This window comes from Balaenoptera acutorostrata, chromosome 14 (assembly GCF_949987535.1).
Source record: "Balaenoptera acutorostrata chromosome 14, mBalAcu1.1, whole genome shotgun sequence".
NCBI classification, from domain to species: domain Eukaryota; kingdom Metazoa; phylum Chordata; class Mammalia; order Artiodactyla; family Balaenopteridae; genus Balaenoptera; species Balaenoptera acutorostrata.
In genome coordinates, this window is record NC_080077.1 from 26,846,131 (window position 1) to 26,855,270 (window position 9,140).

The window sequence follows — 9,140 nt, forward strand, 5'->3', positions numbered from 1 at the left end:
CTACAATGCTGGATGTGGCACTTGTCAGACAACTATCATTGCTAATATATGTATATATCTTTTCCAAGCTCATATCCACCCTCAGGGTGATCTATCATGAGGTGCATGCTCATGTGTACTTATATGTGCATGGGTACAAGTCGTGGAGAGAGAGAGAAAGAGGTGGAGAGGAGAGGAAAGCAGAAGGGAAAAGGAAAAAAAGAGAAAAGAGAAGAGGAGGGAGGAGGAGGGGGCGGAATAAGAATATAAGTTTGTTGGCGAACTTGGAGTCAAAAGTTGGGAGACAGTTTTTCTTTGGTGCCACATTTTCTCTGTAAGATGCAAAATGAAGTTGTGTTCTGAGTAGGGACTTGGAGGAAAGTAATAAAATCTCGAAATAGTGATGGTGGGGAACGGAAGAAAGTGTCAACTCAGGACATGCAAAAGGACTTCTGGGCAGCATCACTGGCCTGGCTGGCATTGCAAACCCAGAATTTAGAGTGGCTCCCCATTAAGATGGAATCTGCGATGGACGCCCACTGTGACCTGACATCCTTCTTCTTCACTGCTCTGGGAAAATTCTGTACCACGTTGGCAAATCAAGACCTAGCAGAGAGGGGCTTCCCTGGTGGCGCAGTGGTTGAGAATCTGCCTGCTAATGCAGGGGACACGGGTTCGAGCCCTGGTCTGGGAAGATCCCACATGCCGCGGAGCAGCTGGGCCCGTGAGCCACAATTGCTGAGCCTGCGCGTCTGGAGCCTGTGCCCCGCAACGGGAGGGGCCGCGATAGTGAAAGGCCCGCGCACCGCGATGAAGAGCGGTCCCCGCACCGCGATGAAGAGTGGCCCCCACTTGCCATAACCAGAGAAAGCCCTCGCACGAACCGAAGACCCAACACAGCCAAAAATAAATAAATAAATAAATAAATAAAGTAGCTATAAAAAAAAAAAAAAAAAAAAAAAAAAGACCTAGCAGAGGTCAGTCAGGAAATTTCCCAGTAGGGTTTTGTATATCCTTTGCCCTTTGGGGCAGGGACACACCTAAAACCCTGCAGCCTCAAGGGCCCAGCCTCCTGGGCTTCTCCCAGGGCACTCCCAGAAGACAGCATAACCACATGTAGCTGAGCAACTCCAACTGGAGGTATTCCAGAAAGAATGTCACAGCTTAGGACATTCCACTTGCTATGTGGCCAGAAGCATTACCTGCCTGCCTTTGAGCCTCCTGCAAATGACTGTGACATCCAGTCTAAAATTTATGTTGATACAAGAATAGAGCTAACCGAGTCTAAAATAATCATCAATTCAACTAAAATTGGCCATTAAAAAATATAAGCAGCCTGGCCCATGTGTTCCCCATCTCTCTAAGAGCAGTCGGTGCTACAGCATTTGGCACTTAGCCCCAAATCCCTTTATGAGGGCTGTGTGAGGTCACAGAAACCCATATACAAAAGGATCCCAAAGAAACTGAACCTGGTATATTCCTGCATCCTCGGGATTAGGAGCTGGGAAGAAATGGCTCTCAATTTTGTTGGCTTACCTCGTTGAGGGGATAACCACCTCTCTCAAATTGCATCTAATAGTTTCCCACTAAAATATTCATTGTCCTCTTCTCCAGGGCATTGATTCCTCAACTCTGCCTGAGAGTCAAACAATTTGTAAAAAGTACTTGCTGGATGAAGTACTGCCCAGAGTGCAATCCTTTACAGTCAGGAGTCCTGGCTGTTTTCCATAATTTAGGCAACAGAACTGGAATTTTTTTTTTTACTCAGAGCTCTAAAATTGACCTTTGCCTTGGAAATGAGGGTAGTACCTGCAGGTTCTCCTAGGGATACAAACCGATCCAAAGAGGCAAAGGAAGGTGGTGAAAATGCTCCTAGGAAAGAATACTAAATCCTACCATGAAATAACATAGAGGGTGTTCTTAAAGGAGAAGCTGAATATCGAGAACTCTCTCTTCCTCTGTCTCTGTCTCCACAATGTGGGGTGCATAAGCTACACAGAGGATGATTCTCTAAAACTCTGCAGCCAAAGCTGCCTTCGCAGCAGGTTCTCCATGGACTCGGTCCTTGCCCTAGAGCAGCATTTACAGCGTCCCCACTTTTACTGCCAATCCAGTTTGGAGCCGCCAGTAGGGGGTTAATATAAGCCCTAGTCCACACAATACTAGAGACATTCACAGACGAGGTCTACAGTTGCTGCATAGGCACATTTGGCCCACGTTTCCAAAGAGGCAGTAGCTGTTACTGCAGAGAGCACACTGCCTGCCACTGCTGGACCATTAGTATGGAAATGAGGCATGTGTGTGACAGGTGGCCTTACAACCAACACAATTAACTTTCTCCATTAGCTGACGCTCTGACAAAACAGATGCAGCATCAATAAGCACCCACCCCCTACAGAAAAAGAACGGCACATTGCAAACCCCTTATTAATAAGGAGGAGCAGTATAGTTTCTTCTATGCACACAGAGTGGGTGGTACTGAAGTTTGCTTTTGTCTTATGGCTGTGGCTGTTTATTTTTTTACATTTGCCTTGCATTAATATTGCAGTGCCTCCATGGGTTAATTAGGGCTCATGAAGTTTCCAAAAAAGAAGTCATCACAGAAGAAGGGAGAGTAAAACTGGAAGAATCAAACTGGAATTCTTTGCTTTTGAAAAGCAATACACAGATGATTACCTGACATAGCTGCAGAGGACAGGAGACAGGTTTCAGAGTTTTGCAGTAGGTCTCCCCAGCAGCGACAGTACTGATTAGCAGAATCCTAGAACCTGGAATCTGGTTTATAAGAACTTTGTGGCTCAATAGGAAATGGTCAGAGTAAAATGGAATACTATCATCTGGAAAACCAAAATCACCTTCAGAAATGTCTTCTGAGTTTTTTACTAAGGGCAACAAAGAGAAATCCAAGACTTTGGGACATTCTGGATTCTGAAGTCACGATAATAACTTAGCAGTGTATTTTTCTAATTAAGTGCACATCTTTTATCTTAATAGCTCACCTGGGCTTGTCCAGCATTTTGAAATTCCTTCAGATATAGAACTTTCTTGCAGCAGAAGCAGTGCAAATCTAAAATAATAACTTTGCTATCCTTGTAAAAAATAAAACTGAATATTCAACATGTGTGGATCGTTGTATATTATAAGGGAGAAATCACCCTCCAAACGATTCTATATCAGAGTTAAGATTTCTGTTGTAGAATTCTTTCAGGATTTGAAATATTTATTATCCCTTTGGTATCACTGATCTCACATGTATTAGACCTATCATCTAGAAAAAGCTTTTTTTTTTACCTGAATAAATAGAAATACACTCATATTTTTGCTGTTCAGTCTGAGCCTTCTTTGTAGAAGCTTGAAGGCATGGGGCAGGGGTGGCTCAGTCCTGCCGACTTGTTCAGATGTTTGGAAAGGTCAAGAGGTGGACCTTTTCCTCCCCGAACTGCCCTGGCTTCTGGAACAAGCAGACACTGATGTTTCGAGGCCAAGTGAAGGGGATTTGATCCAGGCTCTTACCTTCACCCACCATGCTCTTCAAGCCTCAGTTCTACCACTTGTAAAATGGGAATAAAATCATACCTAATGGGATGGTTAAGAAGAGACATTCAATGAGATGGTGCATGTAAAATGATTTGCTTATTTCATGTTCAAATACTAACTCATTTTGGAGGAAGGTGGCAGGGTCTCAGATGCTAGACATTACAAATAGCCTGTACTTTCAATCATCTAGTCTTCTAGAACCAGCTCGAATTCTTCTCACCTTCTCTGAAACCATGGACATTCCTGCAGGATTAAGGTGTCTGCAGTAAATTATGCAGCTGAGTCTTTCAAGAAGAAAACATCCTATTAAAGAAAGCCTGATAAACTACCCTGAAAGCCTTAAAAGCAATGGTTTCCAACACTTGTTGCACAGTAGAATCACCTGGGAATTTTTAAAGAATACCCATATCTGGACCCTCATAAACTGATGAAATCATGGTCTCAGGGAGGGGGTCCAGGCATCAGTATTTTTTTAAAAAATCCTCCCTGGGTGATTCTCATATACATTCAAGTTTGAGAGTCACTGCCTTCGGTGGTCTGCAATTTCTCCCTCTCTTTCCTACTCCTCAGCGGGACAGCATCTACTTCCTACTTGTTTTTCTCCCCAAATCTCTTTATCTTCTTTATCCCCATAGCCCTCTCCTACCTCAGGTCAACCTCTCTCACACCTGAACCATTGAGATAGCCTCCTCACTGGTTTTCTTGACTCGAGGGCTTCTCGTAATAATCATACACATGACCCCAGATAAATATTCCTAGGTGACAGCTTTGATCTTGCTACGACCCTGCTAACTGATGTCAGTGACTTGCTGTTGCCTAACAACCATGGTTCCAAACTAGGGATCCAAAACTAGGATGGAAATACACATGAATGCACTAGAAATTATCAAAGTTCATATTGTGTGGGTTAAGGAAGTGCAGAGTATAATGCCTTTCCTTTCTGATCCCTCCCTGACTTTGGAAGCCCAATCCATCCTTCACAGCCTAGCTCTGCCACAACACCTTCCCCACCTTTGTTGCTCTTGGTTGCAATAGAGCGATCGGCCATCCGGGTTTGCCCTGGACTGAGGGGTTTCCCAGGACATGGAACTTCCAGTTCTAATACCAGAAAAGTTCCAGGCAAACCAGCATGAGTTGGTTACTCCAGGCTAGAATGATATCAATCTACTACAGTAATGTCTGGGTTGTAAGCTCCCTGTTACAGGAAGCATATAAGCATCTGCTCAGTAATCAATTGTCACTGTTAAAACACATTCCTATCTGAGTGATTAAGAGGTCAGCCTGGATGATTTATAAAGTGCATTCCCACTCCAACCTTCTAGGTAGTAAAAAGTTCGAAATTAGACTTGAGGAATTATTCTGGAATCCTCAATTAAATGACAGGAGTTGGAATGAAAGTTAATTTTTCAGCACTGTTTTCCTGGACTCCCACATATCCTTATTTAGGACAGAAATCTCTTTATCTGAGCCCTCTATGTTTTGCTAGGCGGGGTCTAGGTAACAGTGACATTTTCTTGATCTACTATATTGCATATATGGTGACAGACCAAGAGCTAACAGGGGTACCAAGGAAGATTGGGACCCTTGGTTTATGGGCAGAGTCAGTAGCTGCTGAGGTTCATAATAAAGTAACAGGAGTGCATTGCTCTAGACAAATATCTGCAAGTTAATGAAAAAGGTCACTTAAGGCAAAACTGAATTCTCCAGATAATGCCCCCTCAGTGTATCGTTGATATTAGAAAGAGCTCAGATTGGAAAAGGATTATGAGATGTTGCATGGGGAAAGGGTATACTTCTCTCTCTTCATAAGTCTTGTTCAGAATACCCATTTCTGATTTAGACTAGAGATCTCCTTCACTTTAGTTTCCGTGGTGTTCAGCAAGAAAATAGTTTTATTTTCCATTTTTTAGTTTTTGAAGATGTAATACCTCAACAAAGTTTACATTTCCAAAATGTAATTTAAAAAAGTAATCCTTGAAAACATTATGCTAAGTGAAAGAAGCCAGACACAAAAGGGTGCATAGTTTATGATTCATTGATGTGAAATATCCAGAATAGATACATCCATAGAGACAGAGGGAAGATGGCTGGTTGCCAGGGGTCAAGGGAGGGGGTTATGGGGAGTTGCTGCTTAATGGGTAAGGGGTTTTACTTTGGAGCAATGGGAATGTTCTGGAGCTAGATAGAAGGAGTGGCTGCACAATTTGTGAACCTACAGATGCCACTGAATTGTGCACGCTACTGTGGTTAATTCTATGTTATGTGAATTTCACCTCAATAAATGATTTAAGTTAAGAGACTAAATGTCTCCTTCTTTCTCCCATTTACCAACCACTCATTTCTCTCCAGAGGTAACCAATGCATCAGCTTCTTGTGTTTTCTTTCAGAAATATTTTTTGTGTGTTCAAAAAAATTCATAGATATCTTTTCTTTCTTTTTATACAGATGATAGCATAGAGTGTTCACTATCCTGCCCTTGGTGTTTTGTTTATTTGTTAACAATAAATCTTGGAGATCACTCATATGAATATTTAATATTGTCAATATTTATTTACTTTTAACAGCTTCATGATCTTCCAGTATATGTATGTAAGATAATTTATTTAACTAATCCCCTTCTGATAAGCTTTTAGATTATTTTCAGCTTTTACTATTAGAAACAACAAAGCAACGAGGAGCTTTGTGTATATGTCATTTTGCACGTGGGTGAGTATACCTGTAGGATAAATGCTTAGAAATATAAGTGCTGCGTTCAAGGGCATATGCACTTGTAATTTTGATAGATAAAATCAAATTTCTTTGCTTAAAGTTTGTACCATTTACGCTGTCACCAGTAATGTATAAGAATCTCTGTTTCCCACCGTCACTGACAAAACGGATAATTCTTTTTAACCAGAAATTTGCTGTAGCAATATAGAAGATAGTACTTTTTTTAGTTTTTATAAATCCATGCTTAGCAAAACTTTGTTTTGTTGTGTTGTGTTTTGCTGTGTTAGTAGACATATCCCAAGCTGGAACTTTCCTCTCTTTTATCAAATTCACTTCCTAAACACTTATTGCTTTGAATTCCAGATGGTTTGGTCAATCTTCCTGAATATTAAATTTCTGAACAGTTTTTGAATGACATTATTTTCTGGAAACAAAATATTTAAGTAATTGTCCATAAAAATAATTACAGATATGTTAATCTTTCAGCCAAGCAATGATTACTTTAGCCTAGTAAACACAGCAAACACTCAGTAAAGCATTTCAGACCTCCACACAAGCACAACCCAGTAAGTATATACCGAGTATCTTCTATTTGCAAGCTATGTGTCAAGTCCTGCGGGATGATACAATAGGAATAAGACATAGTACAGAAAAGGAAGATAAAACAGAATGTGGCAAAAGCTATAAGAGGAAAAAGGTTCCATATATTCATGTGAGGGAAAGATAATCTGAGTGGGGGCATCAGGGGTGTCACGTGAGGGTTCCAAAGGGTGAAGATGGAGAACAAATGAGTGAATGAATGAATGAATGAATGACATCCTTAGAAAATGTTATAGGACTTTTCTGTTGACTTTATTTGTAGTGACGTATTTTATAATTTATAAATTATAAAATAAAAATGTTTTATGTTTAATGTATTTTTATTTTTAATGTCTTTCTTACAAATAAAATATTATAAATAAAAAGTATAAATATTACAAATATTTTTATATTTATATGTTATAATATAAATATTATAAATAAAATTTATTTTTAAAAATCAGAAAAAAATTTTAAAAAACCTACAAGTTTCTGATTTTGACATTCCAGGTTTTCTCTATCACTCCTAATCATCAGTTATACCTATTTACTTCCTTCCCCTACCTGAGGGCTCTCAACATAAAGGTATTAACGAAATGCCTTTGAGCCAAGAGAAACTGATCAATCCCTGAGAGAATGAATAGCTTTCCATTTCTTAGTCCATGATAGAAATGCTAATTGAAACCTTGTGGTCAGCTGTGAAATTAGGGCATTTCCACAGCTGTAAAAGCAGCTTTTACAATTATTTTGCTGTTTTTTTTTTAAATAAAGTATGTATTGCATAGACATATGTGATATATCTTGGTGTTTTTCACAGAATCATCACATGCTTCCAGAATATGTCCTAATAACCCTAATAAGTTAGTTATTGGTCAAACTTTTGAGTGGGCTAGAAATAAGTACAAAAATTAAACGGCAAAATTACTGGGTGTTTTACAGAAATTGATTTGAAATATAGACTCCTGGCAAGAATTCAGTTAAAAATAAATATAATTCTGATGGATAAAATAGAGTTTATTGAATTTTAAAGCATAATATCAATATGCTAGGCATTGTGCTAGTACCTACAGCTGAAAAAAATAATTCAAAGTCAAATTTAGGAAGATACCTGTAGCTCCTAACTTCAAGGCAAACCCACTCGAACTAAGGACGTAATAGTCTTTACACTCATCCGGCAATGACTTGTAGACAGCAAAATTGAGGTAAGATCATTTTACATTTAAAATCTACAGATTATTTAAATTTCTTAGTGGAGAATTGGCATTCATGGGCCTGAGAAAATGCGGCAAGCTAGAAATAGACATGCAGAAAATCACTCAAACGGTAGTATTTTTTGTTCACAGTTTAAAAAAATAGAAAAAGAAAAAGACACAAACATTTATTTATTTATTTATGGCTGCTTTGGGTTTTCGTTGCTGCGCAGGCTTTCTCTAGTTGTGTCAACGGGCTTCTCATTGCGGTGGCTTCTCTTGTTGCGGAGCACGGGCTCTAGGTGCGCAGGCTTCAGTAGGTGTGGTGCGTGGGCTCAGTAGTTGTGGCGCACGGACTTAGTTGCTCCATGGCATGTGGGATCTTCCCGGACCAGGGCTCGAACCCATGTCCCCTGCATTGGCAGGTGGATTCTTAACCACTGCGCCACCAGGGAAGCCCGACACAAACATTTTATTTGATTAAAAAGTTTTAAGAAACAATTATTAAATAGAGGATGAATTCCTCCTCCTTCCAGAACACATATGCATGATTATATTTAACATGTTCATTTCCCCAGATGTACAGGTGCTATGGCCAGAGCAGTGACAGCAGAGACTCACAGTTGGCACCTCCATCAGCACAGTGTTCCCTCCATCCATCAACTGGGGAAGCCACTACCTTTCTGGCCCTACTCTGCCTTCTTTTACATTAAGCAGATCTGGTCTATTTCTCCTTTGAGGAAATAAGAGTGAACATCTTTCTTTTATTCCCTTCAAAGGGAGGTCAATCCACCTTTCCATTGAACCACCTCCTTTTTTAAAGATCGTGGTAAACAGATAATATAAAGTTTACCATCTTAACCATTTTTAAGTATACAGTTCAGTAGTGTTAAGTATATTCTCATTGTTGTGCAACCAATCTCCACAATTTTTTCATGTTGCCAAACTGAAACTCTGTGCCCATTCAACAACAACTTCCCTTTTTTTCCCACCCTCCCATCTTCAGGCAACCACCATTCTACTTTCTGTTTCTATGAATTGGACTGCTCTAGTGTATTAGTCACTTTGGGCTGCTATAACAAATCTAAACGGAGTGGTTTATAAACAACAAAAATGTATTTCTTACAGTTCTAGAGATTAGGAAGT